Consider the following 25,911-nt stretch of genomic DNA (forward strand, 5'->3'; position numbering starts at 1 on the left):
TTCATGTTCTGTGCGTGTGTTAGATTGACAAGTATTATATTGATGATAAACCATGAAAGATTTGCTCTTTTTTTTAACAAAAATGGCGGGTTTCTTTATAGGCTAGCCGATTGAGTTTTCCTTCTCCTCCCCTCTCAAAACCCTAATCGCCACTGCGAGAAGATCCTTCTTCTCCTTTACTGTTTCAAATCTTCTGATCTCTTATTTGTTCTCTACTATTATTTCGCTTGCTTCTTTTTGCTAATGGAAAGCTCTACTTCCTCTAACCCTAATTTGGCTAAGCCTAAAAAACTCAAGGAAACAACTGCAACTCTCTGAAATTTACGCTACCATTGTGGGAAATTCGGACAGGGTAGAGCTTTCCTCAATCCCAATCTCATACCATATATCAACCTGCCTATGAAACAAACCCAAATCAAACATGGCAAGTCGGCGATTTTTTCATGCCTCTAGATGTCCAACTATCTGGGGCTCCTTTACAATATGCGTTGGTTGCAAAATTTCCCAAAGGGAGGAGGCCCCAAATGAGTTCAATCTGCAATCATAGCATGAGCAAATGGAGCCTCTCGCATCCTCCTATTGTTGGCTTGATTGATTCTCGGCACATATTGATAAAGCTCCAATCTGAAAATGATCTAGCAAAGGCCTGAACAAGAGATACGCACTCAATGGAAGGGCCATGTTCATATTATTTAAATGATCAAGGGATATCAGCCCCATGGAAGAATCACCTATTGCTCATGTACGAGTAAGATTACGTTTACTTCCTTTTGAGTTTCTACATGAAATCTTACCTGAAAGCCATTGTTAATCCTCTTGATAAGTTTTTAGCTGTAGATCTCCCCACTCATTCACACACGTCCCTCAGTTGCCCAGGTCTATATTGAAATGGACCTCTCTGTTTCTAAGGAAGATGCCACATGGATAGGTGTTGGGAATGACGGATTTTAGCGAAAAATCGAGTATGAAAGGTATCCTAGCTATTGTAGTCATTGAAAACTCAAGGGCGTGTTCTGTTTGATTGTAGAAAGATGTCAGGCAGAACCCTAAATCTAATTTAGGTGGCACCAAACAGGCTGTTGTTGTTGCCGAGAAAAATGGGTTCCTAAGAACCCTAATGAAAATGTTGTTGCTTCTCATGAAAATAACTCCTTACCTACCACCAACCATGTCTCCGAACCTAACAATGCTGGTAAGAATGCTGGCCCAAAGTTAGGGAAGATGAAATCACATCATTTCATCTCAGATCACTCTTATTGGATTAATTAAAGTTAAAATATATTTTTTATAAATATAAGATAAATTTAACATTTAACTATTACATTCACATAAATTTCTATATTGAAATAGCTATTTTTTTATTATATGACAATAAAATAATATAAGATGAATTTAACTTTAACTATTCACATCAAATCTTCATATTGGATTATCTATTTATTTATTATATAGTAATGAGTAATTAATAATTTTAAAAAAAATTTAATTTTTTTAATTATGAATTTATTTTATTTTATCATATTTTACTATTCATAATATTATATATTAATTAGTAATTGTATTCTAATTATATTTTTTCAATTGTCATTTAAAATGGAGAGAGAAATAATTGATATTAAAGGGAGAGAAAAAAAAATATAAAATAGATTTGATGAACGAATAGTTCCTTTTAAATTTAGAAATAATTTTGGAATATAACTATTTCAATGTGAGCTATTTTATGACTTAATAGTTAAATTCTCATTGGATTTAACTTTTAGCTAATCCAATAAGAATGCTCTCAATGCATACCAGGTCAAACTCAATAGTCTAAAGGCTTGTCTCCATCTGTTTTTTTTCTTCACCATTTTCTCTTAAGTTTGAATAAATAAGCATCTTCATTTTAAAACACCACGTTCAATTCTTTGAAAAGCTTTATTCCTTATGAAATCGACATTGGTACTCTTCTTAGAAATAATTACATATCTTCTGTACTTAGGAGATACTTTAATTGAAGAGACAGATATATGTTAAAGAAATGAAAAGGGCTTGATAAATATGTTGAAGGGATAAAAAAAAAAAAGATTAATGAGTTGAGAGGAATACTCAGACAAGACAACAATGGTGAAGAGAAGAAACACTTTTCTCATTACTTATTAGTAGAATAAAAAGTTTCTTATATGGAACTTTATGAGCACAAATGCCAAAAATAGAAAAGAATCAAAGGAGACCAGTTATATTTACTGTACATAAATGAATACTTTTGTCCACTGCATTCCTAGCTAACTTTATCAAACAGCTGCTGTGTCATGCACCCACCATTGCTCTTTGTTTTTTCTGTTCTGATCACAGCAGGTGCACCACCACATGGTGAACTACCTAATGCACTATTCATCCCTTGGACAGCAGTTTCAGGATGCAAGTTTCTTAGTGAAGTTTGTGAAAACATTAATAGTTAACGAACCGAGTTTCGAACAAGGATAATCAAGTTTTATTCAAGGTATTCTTGTTCGAACCAATTTCAAACGAGCAAACATGTTAATCGAAATGAATACCCTTGTTCAAATTACTTCATTCATTACGCAACCAATTTATTTGCATTGTCTACGAATAACAGTCAGTCCCCTCTCTCTCTTTCTGTATTTTTTTTTTTAAATCCAAAAAAAACTTTCCACACGACAGAGATTCTGCAGTCCGGCCGTTCTCTGTTCTCCTCTGCTCCATCTTTTTATATTCAAAAAAGAAATACTTGGAGTTTCTCTCTGCGTGATCCTCTGTTGAACCATAAATACACCCAAAATTAGCAAATAATTGAGAACCCAGATATGCCCTCATCCGATTCAAGAAAAGATACAGCTCACCTGAATTTTCCCACGTTGAGGCGATTCCCATGGCAATGGCGGCTCTTGGACCTTGTTTCCGCGGCCTTCTTCGGCTTTGTCTTACTCTTCTTCCTCCTCGTCTCCACCGCCGATCCACGTCAGCGTCATCGCCTCCTGGCGGTGTTGGAGCTCGGGGCACAGTCTGCCACCATTGAGGCCTGCTCGGCTGAGTCCGCGGACCACATGCCCTGCAAGGATCCCCGGCGAAATAGCCAGTTGAACCGGGAAATGAATTTCTCCAGGGAGCGGCATTGCCCGCTGCCCGACGAGACGCCGCTTTGTTTGATTCCACCACCCGATGGGTACAAGATTCCGGTGCAATGGCCCGAGAGCTTGCACAAGGTAATCGCTTAATTCACACTATATGGTTGTTGAGAAAGTTGAAATAGAAGAGAAAGGAAAAAGCCTTTGGTTGTAAAATTATACGTTGCTTAGCTTATTATTATTTCTGAAAATGAATGGAACCTTAGCCGATAATGCTCCAATTTTGGATGTGTAAATTTTAGCGGGTATGATTGACCATGACCGTAAAGCTAGCTTGTTAATGAGCTGCGAAATTAGAAGCCAGTGAAGGAAAAAGTACCCAGACAAAGATTGCTCGCAAGTCACAAAGTAATCAGCCTTTAATGTGAAGTAAACTTGTGTTTTTTTTCTCTCTTTAAAATCCAACACACATGAAAGGATTTGCATGGTGTAGTCTTCTACAAACCAATATTAGAATCTGTTCCATGTTTCAGATGCAGAGAAACTGATATACGATGCCATGATTTATCAGAAATGGATTAGTTATCTACCCTATTCTAAGAAAAAATCTATTTGCTAGCTCTTGACACACCAAACATATCACTCGTGGAAACTTGCCACATCATCTAACATAAAAAAGCATTAGCGTATTGTCTTTGTTATAACTATAATGAGTTCCACAGCAAGTAATGTGTTTCCACACTGGCTTGAAAGTAGCAGAACTCTTATAATTATCAAGTGTAATATTAATGTGCAGATATGGCACAGCAACATGCCTCACAACAAAATTGCGGATAGGAAAGGTCATCAGGGATGGATGAAGAGGGAAGATGTTCCCAGATGGTGCAGTACAGCATATTGAAAAGCTTGGACAGTACGTCCCTATAAGTGGTGGCATTCTATGAACCGCTCTCGATATGGGCTGTGGGGTAGGAGCTGTATCACTGTACTTCTCTAAGACCTTACTAGAATTTATTCTTCTTGATGTCGCGAGATATAATCCTCTTGCAGGTGGCCAGTTTTGGGGGATATCTGCTAGCTGAAGACATTTTAACTATGTCGTTTGCACCGAGAGATTCACATAAATCCCAAATACAATTTGCACTGGAGAGAGGGATTCCCAGCTTTTGTTGCCATGCTTGGAACTCGCAGACTCCCATTTCCTGCATTCTCATTTGACTTGGTTCATTGTTCTCGATGTTTAATCCCCTTTACTGCTTATAGTGAGTTCTTTGTCAAACGTGGCCTTTCCTATATTACACCAGTGCTACCTCCTGCTACTTGTTTTTATCATATCGAAATCTGGCTTTGCAGACGCAGCATATTTCATCGAAGTGGATAGGCTGCTTCGACCAGGAGGATATCGGATTATCTCTGGCCCCCCTGTACAATGGCCTAATCAAGACAAGGAATGGGCAGATCTGCAGGGTGTGGCTAGAGCATTGTGCTATGAGCTCATTGTTGTGGATGGAAACACTGTTATCTGGAAAAAGCCAGTGGGTGATTCATGTCTCCCCAACCAAAATGAATTTGGCCTCGAATTGTGTGATGGAGCAGATGACCCAAGTTATGCATGGTAATTATCCTTTGGAATGATTTCCCTGTTTCTGGGCCTTTTTTTTATATGGGAGAAGGGAGGAAGTCAAAGGTGTACTGCCATGCCATACACCTGCTGTGATCATGCCAGGACCTGTATGGAAAGTATTTAATGTAGTTCTGAAAAAGTAAGCTCAATTTTTCTGCAGGTACTTCAAATTGAGAAAATGTGTAAGTAGGACCTCTTCTGTAAAAGGAGAACTTGCCGTTGGGACAATTGCAAAGTGGCCAGAAAGGCTAACAAAAATTCCTTCATGAGCAATCCTTGTGAAAAACGGCATGGATGTGTTTGAGGTTGACACTCGGCGGTGGGCTAGAAGAGTTGCTTACTATGAAAACTCATTAAACCTAAAGCTTGGAACTTCAGCTATACGCAACATCATGGACATGAATGCATTTTTTGGAGGCTTTGCAGCAGCCCTAAAGTCTTACCATATGTGGCTAATGAATGTGGTTCCTGCTCACAAACCACCTACTTTGGCGGTACTTTATGACAGAGGCCTTATTGGGGTCTACAATGACTGGTGAGATTTTTTAGTATGTCTGGCTCGTCTCTTTAATAGAGATTCCTATAGGACTATCTCAGACAGGTTGATCCATTACATGAATCATTCATATTACTTGTGCAGTAACTGTCATTAAATAGATACTAAACAGTCGAGCATTTTTTTAGTAGTGTGCATCAATAAAAAGTCGAGCATTTTGTTGTCAATGTTTGAGCAAGTACACATTAAACGGCTGGGATTCCCTTTACCTTGTCTATAGAATATGATGTAGTTTTTATTTTACCTATCAAAGTAAAATAGAATATAATGTGGCTGGTTACAATGTTTGAGCAGGTGTGAGCCTTTCTCAACATATCCTAGGACCTATGATCTTATTCATGTAACCGGCATTGAGTTGCTTATAAAAGATTCGGGTTCGGGCAAGAACACGTATTTCTCCTTTGAAACTTCATCCCCCATTTATAGTTCTTAGCTGTCTCTTGATTTCCCTGGCCCCTTGGAGATTTTTATTGTATGGGTAATGTGAAGGAGTTTTTCTGGATAGTGGATAATCAAAAGCACAATTTATATGTTACAAAGGCATTCACTACAAAAGAAGTTTGCTCAAGTAAATAAATTATAAAAGGCTCCTACCAACAACTATCATTTGAAGTAACCTCAACTTGGCCACAGTATTCGATAGATTGCTTCAGCTGTTACTGATGCTAAGTGACTATGCTCATTGATTGGAGACCTCATTTCAGGTGTAACCTTGGGGATTTGATGGTAGAGATGGATCAAATTTTATGTCCAGAGGGAACAATTGTGGTTAGTGATTCCCCTGAAGTTATTGATAAAGTAGGTCGCCTAGCTCGTGCCGTGAGATGGACAGCTACCATTCATGAGAAAGAACCTGAATCACATGGGAGAGAGAATACTTGTTGCAACCAAAAACATTTGGACGCTATCTTCAGCATCCAATTGACACCAGCCGGTACATTCATTATAATGTAGATATTCTTTATCCTCGCTTTCTTATTGTTAATGTAAGAATAAGATTTTTGGCATATTCTTGTGAAAACTATTATAAAATTGTGTTGTAACAAGTGTTGAAGTGTGTAAAGTGAAAAGGGGGTCAACACGGCTTGAGCAGAACACAAACAGAGGTTCACTCAACATGGTTCAACCCATCGCTCGAGCGACATCAAATTAGAGACTTTGCTCAACATAGCTCGACAATTCGCTTGAGCTACATTCAAGTTAGAGACTTCGCTCAACATGGTTCGACACTTCACTCGAGCGAACCAAGTCAGAGAGTTCGCTCGACATGGTTCTCTCTGACTTGGTTCGACACTTTGCTCGAGTGAAATTCCAGTCAAAAAGTTTGCTCGACTGTGCTCGACAGTTCTCTCGAGCCAATATTTTGGAAACTTAATTTTTCCTTAGTTTTGAGTGCCTCTTTTTTGGTAAGTATAAAAGAGAACTTTTTGTTCTTCCCTTGGTGTGCAAAATCGGAGCAAAAACACAGAGATTGAGAGAACGCATCCACTCCAATTGACTCAACGGTGTTTTTATCTTGAGTGCAATTTGGTGGAAGTATATTTTCCAAGAGATTCAACTTTGAATGTGGGAAAAGTTTCTCTCAAATGTTTTTGGAAAGGGGCTGTGTTTTTGCTCCGATTTTGCACACTAAGGGAAGAACAAAAAGTTTCCTTTTATACTTACCAAAAAAGAAGCGCTCAAACTTAAGGAAAAATTAGGTTTCCAGAATATTGGCTCGAGCGTAGTCAAGCGAACTCTCTAACTTAAATTTCGCTCGAGCGAAGTGTCGAGCCGAGATAAACGAACTCTCTGACTTGAATGTAGCTCAAGAGAAGTGTCAAACTATGTCGAGCGAAGTCTCTGACTTAAATGTAGCTCTAGCAAAGTCTCTGACTTGATGTTGGTCGAGCAAACCCCTATTTATGTTTTACTCAAGCCGTGTTGACCTCCTTTTTCACTTTACACACTTCAACACTTGTTACAATACAATTTTACAAAAGTTTTCACAAAAATATGCCAACAAACTTATTTTTACATTAACAATCTCTCTCTTTGACATTTTTGTGACAAAACCTCTAACCTATACATTTGGACCTAATCCTGATACATTTCATGCAAGATTCTCAAATATATAGGTACAATCATGAACAAGGAGATATTTATGCACACTTGACAAACGGGTAAGCATACTAAAATAAAAGTGTAAGAAACATTCACACATGTGTAATCAATAACTGTTATCCAAGTTAAAAGCAATAATTCAGGTATACACATGACAGACAATTTTCATAAAAAAATTTTCATTAAGAAAATATGACATTGAGTTTCAATGAAGGATGCAATACAATAGTAGATTAAAAATTGTGTTTCACAAAATAAATTTTCTTTCACTAGTGCTCCTCTTAAAGCATATCATCACTATCCCTACATATGTGCTCCCCCTAACATATCTCCCTTACATAACACTCTCCCTTTTTGTCACTAAATGCAAGGGGCTCAATCACCACCATCTGATTGGCTGCTATCATCCTCATTACGAAGGAACTCCTCAATGTTGTTGAAGCATTGTGTGACAGTCTGTTGGAAGCCATCAAGACGAGCATCAAGGCAGACCAAATAGTCCAAGACCATTTGTAGACTGGGCTTGGTCGATGGGGTCGCGCCTGGAGATGCCGAGGTGGATGGCACGGAGCTTTAAGGCCGAGAGCTCGACGACTAAGATGATGGTGCTTGTGCCGGAGGATGCTCAATGTCTAAAGGTTGAGGGGTAAGGTGAGCACGACTAAGCTGAATGGTCTTACGACCAATGGGAGTTTTGAGTGAAATCCTGAGCTCATGAGGAAGAAAGGAGACAGAGTGAGCCAAGGCAATCCGGGTGATGAGACAAGGAGATAATAGTCTAGTTCTAACTTTGTTTGACCGGAATGTCTCAAGTATGACCCGGTAAAGATGATTCCCTAAATCAATGGAGACAACATTGACCAGGGCATAAAGAAGAAGTGCCCGATCATACCCGAGATCACTATGATCTGTTGTCGGGTAGAGATTAGTCAGAACGATCCGACTAAGAAGAATGTGGTTAGGTGGAAACTTAACCGTATGCAAGGGTATCCTACCATTCCAGGTACTTGGCCTCCCAGTCAAGCATTCAGCAAATGACTGGCATGCGAGGAGGAGTGGACAGATACGGATAGATCGGGTTGGGTACCCGAGGGGCATTTAACAAGTCAGCCAACATATCAGGGGTCACCCGAAAATGGATGGTTCGGAGACTCATCTCAAATAAGCCATCGTCAGAAATGACATGAATATTGGAATAAAACTCCCTGACCAACTCCAAATGAGTGGGAAGACCAGTGGTTAAGGAAACCCACTGGCGAGTCTAAAAAATGCGGGGCACAATTTTCTCATTGAGCTTGTGTAAGAAGATCTCACGCTCAACAATAAGGTTTCAGGTACTGAAATTCTGATCATAAAGATCTCGAGCCCTCGTATTGTGAAAGTGTGCTTGGGCCAGGGGGATCTTGGGGTGGGAGTATTCTTACGAGGATGCACACGACGAGACATTCTTTTAGCCTTGTCTAATGGTCATTGTTTTGTCTACAGCCTAAAACCATGTATCGTCGTGTGCGTCCTTGTAAGGATACTTCCACCCCACCCCAGGATCCCTCTACCCCAACCCAAGAAAACTTCCACAATACGAAGACTCGGGATCTTTATGATTAGAATTTCAGTACCCGAAACCCTATTGCTGAGCATGAGGTCTCCTTACACGAACTCAATGAGACAATTGTGCCCCGCATTTTTTAGACTCGTCAGTGGGTTTCCTTAACCACGGGTCTTCACACTCCTTCTTTGGAGTTGGTCAGGGAGTTTTACTCCAATATCCATGTCATTTCTGACGAAGGCTCCTTTAAGGTGAGTATTTGGACCATCCATTTTCGGGTAACCCCTGATATGTTGGCTGACTTGTTAAACGCCTCTCAGGTACTCGACCCGATCTATTTGTATCTGACCACTCCTCCTCGCATGCCAGTCATCGCTGAATGCTTGACTGGGAGGTCAAGTACCTAGAATAGTAGAATACCCTTGCATATGGTTAAGTTTCCACCTAACCACTTTCTTCTTAGTCGGATCGTCCTGACTAATCTCTACCCGACAACACATCATAGTATGATCGGGCACTTCTTCTTTATGTCCTAATCAATGATGTTTCCATTGATTTGGGAAGTCATCTTTACCGGGTCATACTTGAGACATTCCAACCCGAACTGGACTACCATTTCATTGTCTCATCACCCGGATTGCCTTAGCTCACTTTGTCTCCTTTCTTCCTCATGAGCCAAAGATTTCACTGAAAGCTCTCATTGGTCGTAAGACCATTCAGCTCAGTCGTGCTCACCTTACCCCTCAATCTTTAGACATTCAGCATCTTTCGACACAGGCACCAGCATCTCAGTCGTCGAGCTCTCAGCCTTTGAGCTCCACACCATCCACCTCGGCATCTCTAGGCACGACCCCATCGACCAAGCTCAGTCTACAGATGATCTTGGACTATTTGGTCCGCCTTGATGGCTTCCAACAGAATGTCACACAACGCTTCAACGACATTGAGGAGCTCCTCCTTAATGAGGATGATAGCAGCCAGTCAGATGGTGGTGATTGAACCCCTTGCATTTAGTGACAAAAAGGGAGTGTTATGTAGGGGTGCATATATGTAGGGGGAGTGATAATATGCTTTAAGGGGAGCATCAGTGAAAGAAAATTTGCTTTGTGAAACACAATTTTTGAACTATTATTGTTTTGTGTTCTTCATTGAAACTCAATGTCATAGTTTCTTAATGAATAATTTTTTATGAAAATTGTGTCTGTCATGTGTATACCTAAATTATTGCTTTTAAATTTGATAACAGTTATTGATTACACATGTGTGAATATTTCTTGCACTTTTATTTTGGTATGCTTATATGTTTTTCAAGTGTGCAGAAATATCTCATTGTTCATGATTATACCTATATATTTGGGAATCTTGTATGGGGTGTGTTAGGATTAGGTCCAAATGTATAGGTTAGAAGCTTTGTCACAGAAATGCCAAAGAGGTAGATTGTTAATGTAAAAATAAGTTTGTTAGCATATTCTTGTGAAAACCTTTTTAAAATTGTGTTGAAAAGGCGGTTAACACAGCTTGAGCAGAACACAAACAAAGACTCCGCTCGAGCGAACTTCAAGTCAAAGAGTTCGCTCGAGCTATATTCAAGTCAGAGAGTTCGCTTGACTCGGCTCGAGCGAAATTCAAGTCAGAGAGTTCGCTTGAGACAATGTTCTGGAAACCTAATTTTTCCTTCCTTAGGTTTGAGCGCCTCTTTTTTGGTAAGTATAAAAGGGAACTTTTTGTTCTTCCCTTGGTGAGCAAAAACACAGCCCATTTCCAAGAGCATTTGAGAGAAACTTTTCCCACATTCAAAATTGAATCTCTTGGAAAATATACCTCCACCAAATCACACTCAAGAACGATGTGTTCATTGGCCGGAAGGTTTCCGGAGCTACTGTTGCTATAGAGATCAAGAGGTTCTCATGGGATGCTATAGAAGAGTCGGAGTTCCGGCACTACATGCGTGTAGAGATTGAGTGGGTCACTTGTGAAGTTGCAAGCCAAGTTTTAACTACTACAAAGATTTTGTGAGTGTTTCTAAATTGGTTGTAATGAACTCATATTTCTATAGTGGATTTGTGGCCTACACCCGGAGTGGTTTTGTATTTTGAAGAAGTTCTTCAAATGAGTTTCCACTTCGTGAACAAATCTCTGCTTTGATTATTTGTGTGATGTTTATATTTGATTAATTGTATGGTTGTCAATATTTTTATTTGACCAGAAAAAAAAAAAAATTTGAACTACACCTATTCACCCTCCCTAGGTATTGTGTTGGGTAGAACCACTGTTTTTTCACTTATGCTTACTCAAAACCAAGGTGTCATCTCAATGCATCAAATGAATGCAGTTTTCTTTCTTGTTCCCTTATCTGATAAGATCATATTAGGATAAAGTATGAGTTAATGGAGGGAAGTTCAAGGATGGGAAGGCATGCAGATTTGAGAATATACATGCTGCTGGGAAATTACATGTCCAGTTAGTTGTCCCCCCATTCATTGTAATTTCATGTAGTTATTTATCGTCAATGATTTAATGATTCTGCATTACTCTCCTTGGTAGGATTGCCTTCTATGTGCTTACATTATCTTGTGCTAGTGTTGACCAACTTTATGTTATCCATAAAGCATTAATGTTTTTTGAAAGAGGGAGCTAAACGGAATCATGTCTTTCTCGTAAACAAGAAAATAGTGGATGCTATGTCTCAGACTCTCATGTATGCCGTCCAACTTTACTGGTATCAAGCATATGTGTTGGTTATTTCTGTTGAGAAAAAGGAATTTTTTTTCTTGCCAGCTAGAAAGTAAAAAAGAAGCATTATTTGTTTAAAGTGTTTGTTTCTATAAGTGAAGGATAGATAAATCTCAGAAGTTTCCCTCGAGGAAGTATTCTACTAGAATTCAGTTGAATATATAGTTTCAGGTACTTTTTACTTTGGACAAGAAGAAAATGTCACGAGGTCTTTTTTGCAACGAGGTCGATCCATGCACAGCACTCCACAAAGTATATGATCAAATAAAAAGTGAATAGGGGACATGTTTCCCAAAAGCCGAATCTTGGGTCTGTGTGAAAAATGTTGTCGAGCTGAGTCAGGACCAAAGCAGACTTGTCACGGGCACGCAGCCATCCTTCAAGCTAGGGCCCTCGCATCGATACAGCCGTGCAATCATATTATTATTTGAGTCTTTTAAAGGCACGTTTTTCTTTTCTAGATCGTTCTATTCTCTTAGCCTTCATTTAGTTTATAAATTCTTATAATTTTTTTAAATTTTAACATAAAATATAAAATATAATAAATAATTCAATTTTTTTAAATTCTAAAATAATAATAATATTCTAACAATATTTTATCATCTCAATTCAATTCAACATCCAAACGCAATTTTACTATTTTGTCTATAATTATAAATTTTCATTGGCCAATCACGAGAAAAATACCGAAAAATATTGAGTTGCATTCTAAAAAGTGGTTTGGATGAGTTGAGATGATTTGTGAATAGTATAATAAAAATCAAATTGTTTATTATATTTTATGTAAAAATTTATAAAAATTATTTTGAAATTTGAAAAAGTTGAATTGTTTATTATATTTTGTGTGAAAATTTGAAAAATATGTAATGATGAGTTGAGATCAGTTTTGAATTCAAACGAAATCATTTAAATCGATAAAAGCCTTATCATGATACCTAATTTAACTTGGCCAAAGAAAATTACTCCACTAAGGCCCTGATACTCATAATTACAAAATATAATAAATAATTTAATTTTTTAAATTTTAAAATAATAATAATATTAAAAAATAATATTTTATTTAATTTTTAATTTTCATCTACAATCTTCTCATCTAATCTCAATATCCAAACTGAACCTAGATTGACTTCAATTCTCGTTACAGATATAAAAATATTATATAAAAATAAATTTATAAATTGACATAATTTTATATTATTCGTCAATTCTATTATGTGATAAAAATAATTTTATAATTTAATATATCATATTAAATAATATCATTTTATAAGTTTATTTGTATATAATATTAAAGTATTTAATAGGATTATTGTGTTCATCCTTTGCTCTTATATTTACTGTAAATTTACCTTTACAAAAGAAAGAAAAAAGAGTAACAAAGGGCCCTGACCAATAGGCGTGTTCATCCGGGTTCCAACCCGGGAACCCGGGTATACCCGGACCGGAACCCGGATCTCAAATCCGGACCGAAACCCAGACCGGATTGATCCGAGTCAGATCCGGGCCGAAACCCGAGTGAATCCGGGTTTTTAAAACCAGGAAATCCGGGTTCCGGATCGTATCCGGATTTTAGACAAAGATGAAAGAAGCCTTTCATCGACTTCAAATTCCAGATACACTTTCAAAAAAAAAAAATTTCCAGATACACTGGACTCAACTGTGGTGTTTATGGAAATTTTCTTGGACTGAAACAAGCATGGATGAGTACATTATTTATACAAACAGAGAGTGAAAATGACGAAGGAAATAAATTTGGGCTTTTTTCCTTCAAGTTTCTCAACAACCAAACAGATAAAATACAGAAAGTCGATACCCAATACAGATTAAAACAAAAAACAAGTTTTCAAACATTCCAAAAATACACGGTCACCAGCAAATCAAAGCATCCATCCACCACTGCACGACCCATCTCAACGGCAAATAGATGCAGCGACGGCGAAGGAGATGCGCCCGACGGGGTTACGATGGCGGCGGCTAGGGATCTAGGGTTTCTACTTCTGCGGCAGCGCAACGAGAGAGAGAGCGAGAGACAAGAGAGAGAGAGAGAGAGATATATATATATATATATATATATATATATATGAGTCGGGGGGTTTACCGGAATAACGATCTAAGGTCGACGGCGACAGAGATGCGGCAACGGCGTCGCGATGGCAGCGGCAAGAGACTAGGGTTTCTGCTCGGCAGCGAAACGAGAGAGAGCAAGAGACGAGAGAGAGAGAGAGAGAGAGAGAGGTGAGACCGAGTCGAAGTGAGTGTGAGCCCGCGAGGGGGGGGGTTTTATTTGGTTTTTTTTTAAAGGACCCGGGTACCGGGTTTAAACCCGATACCCGGACCATGTTGGTCCGGGTTTTATAATCCGGGTTTCGGATCCGTTATGATCCAGGCCGAAATTCTAAACCGGAATCCGGTTTCTTGGGTTTCGGACCGGGTCGAGAAAAAATCCGACCTGGATGAACAGTGCTACTGACCAATGCAGTCGAATTCATTGAAGAAAGTGAATGGGAGATGGGAGATTGGAGATGGGAGATGGAGGCTTTGATAATGGAAAGTCAAGAGTGATAACTTCTGCCAGATGCAGTAGGGCGGTCGTTTGGTTAAGGATGACGCAATGGCCAATGGGTGTGACCACCACCTCCCAGCCCCCGGGGTTTGTAGCCTCATCCATACTATATAGTCTATGTTTTCACTTTATATCCAACAATAAATTATAATAAAAAGAGATTTAGATTTACGCCTTATTTATTTTTATAAATTAGATAAAATAAGATGTTATTAAAATTAAAAATTAAATAAAATATTATTAGAATATATTTTGTTAATATTATTTTTATTTTAAAATTTTAAAAAAATAAATTATTTATTTTATTTTATATAAAAAATTAAAAATAATTATAATAATTAGATAAAATGAGATAAAATAAATTAAAAAGAATTGTAAAAACAAACGTGACCTTAGACAGTGGAGCTACCACACACATAATAGTATTGCTTATCTTTTTTCTCTACTAAAACTCATCACAACTTCAACTTACCCACCTATTCTACAGATAAAACTTAGATCTTGGTGTGAGAGAGAGATTCATGGATGATGATTTTTTATAATTTTATCATTTCTTTATAATTTGGAGTGATAGATATAAAATTCATGTACATCTCGTACTATTATTTTGATTATTATTATTATTATTGAACTGTTTTGAATATAAAGAAATTTTATAAAAATAAATTCATAAATTGATATTATTTGATATAGTATGTTAAATTATAAAATTATTTTTATTATAAAATAGATATAACGTATCTCATAAAATTATATTAATTTATAAATTTATTTTTATAAAATATATGTTTAATTATAACATGAGTCATGACTTATCTCGTAATTAACATAATTCGTGAATATATTGTGATGCAGTATGTGAATTCGTTGAACACGTGCATGGAAAGGGTGTCTTTTTGAGTGAGGTTGGTGGTGGCGTGTGCAGATAAAAGATAAAACACAGGAAATATAGCGTTAGGAAAGAGATCGCAGAGCAGAGGGCGTGCGTTAAATGTAAACGCGGTTGGGGTTGGCGACTCGGTGGTCATTATTAATGCAGCAGGTTGGTGGCCGTTCCTCTACCACCCTAGCTAGTATTTCTACTGTTAATATAGAGAATGGGCAAAGCAACAAGCAACTGTACTTTTTTCTTTTTTTCTTTTTTTTCCAAGTAGTAATATGTTGCCATCCAACAACAAGGGTAGTGATAGGCTTACTACCCTATTACTATCCATCTACTACCAAAAGGTATTTTAAGTTTTTTTATTTTTTTATCATTTTCTTTTAAGTATTTTTTTAACATCCTTAATCATTAAGAAAAAATTAAAAAAATATATATATTTACTAATATACACTTCCTTAATCATTAAGTAAAATTAAAAAATTAAAAAAAAATCAAATATAAAAAGAGTAGTAAATGGGTAGTAGTAGGGTAGTAACCCTATCATTATTCCAACAATAATAGCTCGTGCCGCTGACACAAATTTATTTTTTTTTCTTTTTATATTTTTTTAATATTTTTTAATATTTTAAAAATATATATAAATATATTAAAAATTATTTTCTTAATCATTAAATAAAATAAAATAAAATATAGGAGCGGTCAAAGTGAGAGAGCAAACTAGACGGCATACTAGCATTTCTCTTTTCCGTTTTATCCCTGCATTTTTTATATTCTGTTAGTGCCTTTATGGTTTTTTCCCTCATTTTTGTTTGCTTACCTTTTTTGTTGGTCGGTTCTTTATTTGTGATTTTACGTTTTTGTCCCTCAATTTCATTAATATTGGTTTCTCGACTATTTTTCCTTCCCGTTCAGATGTAAAGTAAAAAACAATTATGTTTAGAGGATTGGAGATGTATAAAGGGTATATCTCAAATCATACACATGCATTAAATTAAACCAATCTCAAAACAATCTTCAAAAAATATGTTCAAATCTAAAAAAAAAACTAAGTCGTTCCACAAGTCCTAACAAAATGCCTTCAAGTTTCTATAAATTCGGTAAATAAATCATACCGGCTCGGATTTGTACAAAAAAACATTACAAAAAATACTATTCAAATTTTTCTCACAACATTACAAAAATACTACTCAAATTTGCACATAAATAAATAGAATTAGAAAGGAATCATACTCATTTTGTCATTTCTCCTATATTCCTTTGTCATGGAAATGCCCATGAAAAGATCCAAATTAAAAAGAAGAAGAATTAGGCGAAGAAGGAAGAAGAGAGCATCTCATTATTCAAATTTCAAGATAGAAAACCAATGGTAGGCCATGTGGCACAAACAATCAAAAGTGTCATGTTCTCCAAGACAGCAAATTCTCATAATTTCCAACCACCCAACAGAGCCTGGCATAACAAAAAAAAAAAATCCAGAAATCACTCCACAAAGCCACCATAGTCTCCCTTTCCACTAATCCACCTTACCAAAATCAAGCACCGAAGACACTAAGGAGAAGTTAAAACACCACTCGGCAACTCAGAATTTGCTGACTTTGACTCCGGCCAACCAGATCCACCACGCATGGCATCTATTTCTTCTTTGTAAGACCCCGCCGATTCATCCCTCTCTTTTCTTCACTGTGTTTCCTCAACCAAATGATGAAAAAATAATTGGTCTTTTTTCTACCAGAAATTGCTATTGCCATCGATCTCAACTCAACCAGTAGGAATCTGCCGTCCTCTGCCCATTCTCAACCAGCCACCCATATCTGTCATCACACCTCCATTTTCTCCCTGTGAGTTTTAAGGGTATGTTTGGGTGTTGAAAAATGTTGAGAATATTTGTGAATAGTTATGAGTAGAGATTAGAGTGAGTTTGTGGGTCCCATTGAGAGTATTTTGAGTTGTTTGGATGTGTGAAATATGTTGAGTTGTTGACTTTTGAGTAGGTAGTTGAAAAATGTGTGGATCCCATAAATATTATAGTGATTTGATTTTTAATAATAAATATTATAATGATTTTATTATAGTGATTTTTTAATATTAATAAATATTGTAGTGATTTTATTTTATTTTTATATATAATAATGATAAATATTATAATGATTTTATTTTTAATTTATATATAATAATGATAAATATTATAATGATTTTATTTTTAATTTATATATAATAGTGATAAATATTATAATGATTTTATTTATATATATATAATAGTGATAAATATTATAGTAATGTTATTTTTTATTTATATATTATAGTGATTTTATTTTTAATTTATATATAATAGTGATAATTTATATATAATAGTGATAAATATTATAGTATTTTATTTTTTATTTATATATAATAGTGATTTTATTTTTATTTATATATTTTAGTGTTTTTATTTTTTACTTATATATAATAGAGATAAATATTATAATGATTTTATTTTTTATTTATATATTATAGTGATTTTATTTTTTATTTATATATTATAATGATTTTATTTTTTATTTATATTTAATAGTGATAAATATTATAGTAATTTTATTTTTTATTTATTATATATTATAGTGATTTTATTTTTTATTTATATATTATAGTGATTTTATTTTTTATTTATATATTATAGCGATTTTATTTTTTATTTATATATAATAGTGATAAATATTTTTTATTTATATATTATAGTGATTTTATTTTATTTATATTTAATAGTGATAAATATTATAGTAATTTTATTTTTTATTTATATGTAATAGTGATAAGTATTATAGAATGTTTGTGAATAGTTATGAGTAGAGATTGAAGTGAGTTTGTGGGTCCCATTGAGAGTATTTTAAGTTGTTTGGCATGTGAAGTATTTTTAAAAGTATGAAAATACGTGGAAAGTGTTGAGGAATGTTTGGTACCCAAACATAGCCTAAATCTCATTGTCGCACGACTTTCCCTTCTCTAGTGAAGGTGTTTAGGTTCTTTTAATTTTTTGTGCCATATGATTCGGATTTCCCTATTTGATTTTCAGATTTCCTAAAAGATTCATGCATGCTTTTTGTTATTACAAAAATACCCTTCAACCCACGGCCCTTAGAATTTCGCAGAAGCCTCTTGAAGAATCATTTTGAGTAATTATGTTTGTGCCCTTAGGTGTACATGGCAGGTCGTATGTTTTAACCCTGGGTCATTTACATGGGTTGTGCTTAGATTTTAAATGTGACTTGTGTTTCTAAATTAGGTTGAGTCTGGATGTATGTTCATAAAACCGATATGATATAGTTTATTGGGGCTTTGTTAATTGAATAAATATTTAAACTGTAGATCTAATTTGTATAGAAAATACACAAGTGATTTAAAATATATTTCAAAGTATAGTACTAAGTATTAAATTTATGATTAGCCTATAGTTTTATGGAGTCTGTTTAATTCCATTGTTTCTTTTTTCAAATTTTTTATCAAATTATTATGTTATACCTTAAATAGAAAATCAATGAATATGTTATGAACTTTAAATAATATTACTATCTATTAATCTTAGTATAATCAAATATTTATTCAACTATTTTTATGGTATGATTTTAATTAATTAGAATATCACGAAGCGTTTTCTTAGAAAGTAACAAACTATGTTTAGTGTTTTGTATAAATTTAGAAACACTTTTCTTATTTCCATGATATGAATTTAGTGTTTCGTATAAATAACAAACTGTGAAATGAGATTTTAGAAGCAGAGTTACAAAGTAAGTAATTTGCTTTTCCACCAAACTTTGATGAACCTGTCACTTCTCTTAATTTTTATTAGGTTTATTTTAATTTGTATAAATCTATGACATGTTTCAACTTTGTATAGATTTCAATTCTCATTTTATTGTTCATTGTGGAGTGACAGATAGCCACTTTATCCATTTTGATTAAAGATAAATCAACTTATTTGAAATCAATCATTGATGAAACTTAGGTCTTGTTTGGATAATAAGTGATCTCATTTCATCTAATCAATATAATTTTTTTAAATTTTTAAACAAAATATAATAACAAATACATTTTTATTTTTTAACCAAGTGTTATATGCAAGGGGCATACGTGCCTTGCACGCAATTCCTCACTAGTATATATATATATATACACAAATATATAGGTCTTTAGATGCATTGGATCATCATTTCATTAAGTAAATTTGGCTTAATATCACACTTTTTAACTTTTACCGATTCTACTCAAAACTGTCTCGTTTGGTTACACAAATGAGATAAATGTTGAATAAAAATTATTAGAATATAAGTTTTTAATATTTTTTTATTTTGTTTTAGAATTTGAAAAAAATGAATTTTTTTTTTATATTTTATTTGAGAATTTTAAAAAAATTATAATAATTAGATGAGATAAAATGGTTTGTGAAAACAAACCAGGCCTAATCTCGCATGGAATTATCTATGGATGATACTACACCCACCAAGGGAAGCCACCAAAAGTACTCACCGAATGTGAATTCTTTTTTCAAACATTTTATTAAACCCTTTAAACCTTTTTTTTTTTAAATTACAAACTCATTAAAAACACTTTCTTAACTATTGAGTAAAAAAAACATATCGCTACAAAATGTCGATGGACATCCTTGAAAGGAGTAGTGTTTTCCATTATCTATCTAAACTATATAATAATAAAATATTATTTATTCTCAAATTTGTTATTAGTTTTCTAGATTTTTTTTCATCATATTTCACAGATATACTAGTTATATTTTTTAATCAAATAAAATATATTTTATTTTAATTATCATAATATATAATGAACATTTTTCTAATGGTTTTATCATTAATAGCATAACGATAATATCGTTCATTATTTTTAACTTATTATTTTTAACTTATATTTTCAAAGCAAACTAATCGATAAGGTTTGAGCACATATTTTACCCTTATTTGGATTGGATTGGATAGGAGATGGAGAAAAATAAAAGGATTTGTAGATTTCTTAATCAATTTTGTGCAAGGAATGAAAACAAAAAAATATCATGACTGTTTAGGAAGAGAGAAAATTAGCTTAAATGGTGGATGGCATATGTTGAGCTATTATAGCTAAAAGCTTAGATGGCTATTGGATACTAAATTCAATGCTTTTAAGGCTTAATTAGCCAAAATTTGACCTTTTATGGCAATTAACTAATCTAATACTAATGCTCTAATCGCGTGTCATTTGGTTAATTTGAGTGTGAAATGTCTTATTAGAGCATTAGTAGTGACCTAATTATTTTTAGCCAAAATTTGATTAGAAAATTTACTTTTTCTAATTTAGCTAATCACTTTTTAACAATAATAAATAACAAACTCTCTAAATTCTCATCTCATCATATTCCATTCCCAAACATCACTCAAATACAAATACTTTCAAATTAATCATTACAATTTTTTCAAATAAATCATTACAATTTTTTCAAACTTTCAAATAAAAAATAATAATTCAACTTTTTCAAATTTCTAAATAAAAATAATATTAAAAAATTATATTCTAACAATATTTTAACTGTATAATATTTTTTATTCAATTTTCTCTCTCTTATTTTTCAAAATCCCATAAAACTATCTCACTACTATTCACAAAGTATCTCTTTACTATTTACAAAATTCTCATATCATCTTACTCCACAAGATTATCCTAAATCTATCGCTATTCTATTTAAATATCTATTTTTAATTTTCATTTATTTTAATTCTAATATTAATTGGAATATTTATTCATTATTAAAACAATCACACATTAATTTTCTAACGTTCATAATATTCCAATGGATGTAATTTTCTAATAATTTTATTTTTCTAATAGTCCTATTATTTTCCAATGGTCCTATTCTTTCAACGAATATATTTCTTCAACAGTTATGTTCTTTTATTATAAAACAAAATATTTCATCAACAATTTTATTCACTTCAATTCAAGTTTGTTTATAAAATCATTTTTTTCATTTTCTCCCTCGTTTGCTTTTTCAAAAAATTGAAAACATAAATGACTGCTAAAACATCAAATAAAAGTCATGGCTCAAAACACCATTTGTCCCGTAATTGTTTGTATTTTCCATTCCGGTTTTTCTTGCATTCAAATTACTCATTTACTGTAGGTCAAAAAAAAAAAAAAAAAACCCAGCAGAAACCCCTTAATTCAATTTCACACTCTCTTGCATTCACATTATCCAGTGAAGCTCGTGTGAAATGAAGAGAGGCGTTTGGAAAATGTTAGCGCCAAAATGAGAGAACGGAAGAATATATTAATGAGAATTTACCACAAAGTAGATAATATAAGAGAAATTTTATTTGCAGTCTCCACTTGGAGATTGTATGTACATACTCTTTATTAAATGAAAAAAAAAATCATTTTAAGAGAGATATTTTTATAATTTTAAAAAATTTTAAAGATAAAATTATCTAGACTTGCATTATAATCTATAAATAAGAACTGTACGTAACATTGCTAACATTTAGCGAATTGGCACTGGGCGGAGGGCTCCGGGAAGGGGCGGTGCGATGGAGGGATATCATAACAAAAATATCCCTCCTATCTACACGTGATCATAAAATAGCACCATATCTGCAAGAACTTGATAAAAAGAGTTTAGACGATAGAAAGTTACATGCGCTTCCTCTCGCTTAAACCCTAATCCCAGTAGAAAATTCGATGAGACAGCTAGTACTAATAGTACTATTATAAGATGAATCTATATACATTCGAATGTTAACTTATAACATTGGGCAACTGAAAACTTGATATTTAAACACTATACAATTAATTTTAAGGAGAGAATTAGCCCCAAGAAAAGAAGGGAAGGGAAGGGAAGGAAGGGAAGGCAATGAAAATCTGTACGAGGCAAATTTGCTAGGCAATGAATGGAGTCAAGGTTGTTCAAGGTCTGGTCAGGTTGGAGTTGAATTCATTTACTCCGAAAGCCATGCGTCCCTATCCCTATCTATCTAAGTTGGTTGATTGACAGTAGAGAAGGAGAAACACGAAAATAATGTAAAGATAGGAAATTGAAGATTGATAATTGAAGATTGCTTGCAGTAGGTCTCTCCCTAGTTTGATGCCTTCCCCGGCTAGCTAATAATGCTGTGGGACATTGTTTTCATGTTACAATATTATTGAGGGATGTTGGGTAGGTAGAAAGATTTTATTTATAAATTTGCTTCTTCTATGTATTATTGATATATCAGGATTTGATTTATAAAATAATTTAATTTTAATTTTTTTTTGTAAATCAAGTTTTGTTATATTAAAATATTTGTATTGTCCATGTCGACTTGAAAATAGAATGGCCTATATCACAAGAACATTATGGTGAGGCTTGGATAATGAGTTTTTTTTTTTTTTTATAAGAAATAAACATCATTTCATTTTATAAGGAAGTTATATCTGTGACTCAAAATTACAAGCCAAATTAAATTCTTGTTGTAAGCTCCCCGTATACAAATATGTTTGCGACGGCATTGTCTAAACTTCAAAAACTCTTAAAAGAGAGAATATCAATCTCTGTATAAAACAGAGGTAGAATCAATCCGCATCCAAACTCCATCCTCCAAATGAGAAGAAGTAAACACTACATCCATCCTTCTAACTGGAGGAGGGAGGAACCAAACACTCTATGAACATAAGTCCAATAGCCTATTTCACTTTATTTTTCTTACAAATAAAACCAACAAACAAATACCAACAAAAACACACCAACATAAAGTCGAAAATACAGAAAATAAAAACCACCAAACAACACCAACAAAGCAGAATCTGAAAAACAAGAGGGTAGGCAGTGGTGGCACGTTCATGACATGCGCCACACTAGGAAGGAGTCGATTGGTCGGTCAAGACATTGTCGGAATCACTGGACCTTGAGCTACCGCACACGGCTTCGACGGAAGATGAAACGCGATGGTTGAGTGTTACACGTGTTTCCTTTAAACTGCGCGTCGGCGCAATGCGCCGCTCCGAATGGCATCCAATCGGGTCGACGTCAACATCAGCGTGTGAGGCTACTCCCAGTGGTGCGCCTGTCAGACAATGGTCACCCAAGAAGCTCGAACCAGCTACCCTCCCTTATACTGACAAAAAAAAAAAAACCGTCAGAGACGAAGGGCCGGCGATGAGAGGGAGAAGAGGAAGAGGAAGATGAAGATGAAGCCAAAACTCCCCTTCCCTCCAGCTGGATTCGGACGAGGGAGGTTTTAGAGAGAGACGGTCTGATTTTAGAGAGAGAAAAGTGAGAAAGCGATGCGTAGGATTTTTTTTATTGTTAGAATATTATTTTTTAATATTATTATTATTGTTAAATTTGAAAAAATTAAATTTTTTATTATATTTTGTGTAAGAATTTGATAAAATTGTAATAATTAAATGAGATAAAATCAACTGAATCCAAACGGGGTCTCATTCATCATAAGAAGTTATAACTCCAATGTTATTGCATGGTCAGATTGGAAGGAAAATCCATATAGCAAGCAACTACATTCATATATAAATTCCATGATTCTACAAATGAACAACTGTTCATAAACCTACACCCCTCACCTGAGCTGGAATATTTGTCCGTCTAATATTCCTCCTCCAAACCAGTAAGCTTAACCTCCGCATCATTTACCTCTCCACTACCGCCCTCCATCTCTGACGCCCTCCTCCACTACGCTGCCACTGCCTCCAACTCCTCCTCTCCCCACATGTGCTCTGTCGAGCTCACCTCCATAGCCACCGATCTTAACCTCTACTCTCCCCACTGTAACTTTTTAGCCTTCTGTCTCACTAATGAGTCTCTCATTTGATACGCCCTAAACTTCCACGACCACGCAGTCTACCTAGGCGAGAGTGAGTTCTTGGTGTCCAGGTTTGAACAATCCCACTCCGGGATGAGCCAATGAAGATGAAGGGAGGGGGGAGATGAAGGAGATCTCCGCACGCACCTTTGGTATTGAGTTTTTTGCTAGGGGGTCTGAGGGGCTTTGAGATGCAAGACCGGTTAACTTAGTGATCCTGTCTGCCATGTATGGTGTGGGGTGTGTTGGTGGACTGGCTGATACCAAGAATTTCTCATAAAAATAAAAATGGACTAATTTATGGTAGATTACCATGAACATTTTAGGAATGTTTTCCAAACAATGTTATAATTCTTTATCTTGCTAAAACCCTGAATGGGCTAAAAGGAGGGGGAAACAAATGGAGTTAACCTAATAGATTAATGCTATATACAGTTTTAAGGTGTCACTCATTTTAAAAGATAGTGAGATTTATTATTAAAAAATAATTTTCTTATACAATCTTATATTTATTCACTTTTTCAAAAACATTTACGCAAATTTACATATTCTGATAGTTGTATATCTTAAAAGAGTTTTGATGTTCATCATCTCTACACACCATGTATTATATATATATTTTTTAATTTTTTTGATTTTATTTTTTTTTAAACTTATTGAATTCTTCTACTTATTATTTATGTAATACATATTTAATAAGATAATAAAAAATATATAATATATAATATATAGAGATGATGAATAATTTTTTTATTTTAAAATTATAAATATGCATGATGTCATTAGGCAGTCAGCAGACATGACATGTGGCCCTCTAAGAAGAGATTTTGCCTTCATCTCTGCAGAGTCGGTACTCTTTGTGAGCTGTGGTTGCAGATTCTGCCCATCAAAATAATTACTAAAAGCAACAAAGGACCGTGTAAATAAAGCGTGTAATTAATTGTTCACATTTAAATCTTTGTCCTTTACGGAGGGTTTGACTATACACGATGCTATAGATATATTGATAATGGTGTCACTATTTATTTCTATATTTTATATTTTATTATTTATTATTTATATTTTATATTTAATATTTTTTTTATGTGAGATATAAGATAATAAATAATAGTTTATGGGTAGATTAATTCATTGTTAATACAATATGTTATTTGTCATCTTTTTATCTAACATTAAAACTCGATTAGTTCCTTGATTACACTCAAGTCAGTTGAATTTGATTTAAATTTAGATTTTTTTTTAATATTTAAACATCTAATTCTCAAATCATTAAATTTATCTCAACTCAAAATTTATTTACACGTAGGACTTACAACCTTTTTCAACTCAATATTTCTTTACACTTTTCAACTTCTCATAAATTTATTTAAACTCATATTAACATCGAAACACATTTAAACTTGTCTTAGGTAGATCCTACAGAATTCATTTTACCATTTAAACTATCTACTATTCATAAAAAACTCAACTTAGCTCAACATTCAAACGCAACCTAAATTATTAAAAAGTGTTAATTTTTATTTATTTACTAAACATTAATTTTAAATCAAGAAATAATAAAAAAACAAAGACTACAAATAGAGTATACAATATTTATTTCTTGATTGTTGATCTTCTACTTGCTCGTTTGGTTCTTTGAGTGCACTCAGTTTAGTTAAATTCGATTTAGATTTAGTCATATTTTAATATTCAAACACTTAACTCTCAAATCACTAAATTGATTTCAACTCAAAATCCTTTTACACGTGAGACTTACAATATTTTTCAACTCAACATCTCTTTATATGTAGCACTCATAATTTTTTTCAACTTTACATAAATACATTTAAATTCATCTTGTGGGTCTTACAAAACTCATTTTATCATCTCAACTCATTACTATTTATAGAGAATTTAACTCAATTCAACATCTAAACCTAGTCAGAGCATTTTACCATACCCAGGTCAAAGGAAAGCAAAATTCAACCAGAATATAGGTAATAAAAAATCTAATTACAAGTTCGTTTATCACACATTAAACACGATTAT

General features: G+C 34.0%; 1 pseudogene; it reads left to right on the forward strand.

Moving 5' to 3' along the window:
* The first annotated feature begins 214 nt into the window (after positions 1 to 214).
* Positions 215 to 10,495, forward strand: LOC108983335 (annotated as a pseudogene).
* The last annotated feature ends 15,416 nt before the right edge of the window (positions 10,496 to 25,911 follow it).

This window comes from Juglans regia, chromosome 12 (genome assembly GCF_001411555.2).
Source record: "Juglans regia cultivar Chandler chromosome 12, Walnut 2.0, whole genome shotgun sequence".
Lineage (NCBI taxonomy): Eukaryota > Viridiplantae > Streptophyta > Magnoliopsida > Fagales > Juglandaceae > Juglans > Juglans regia.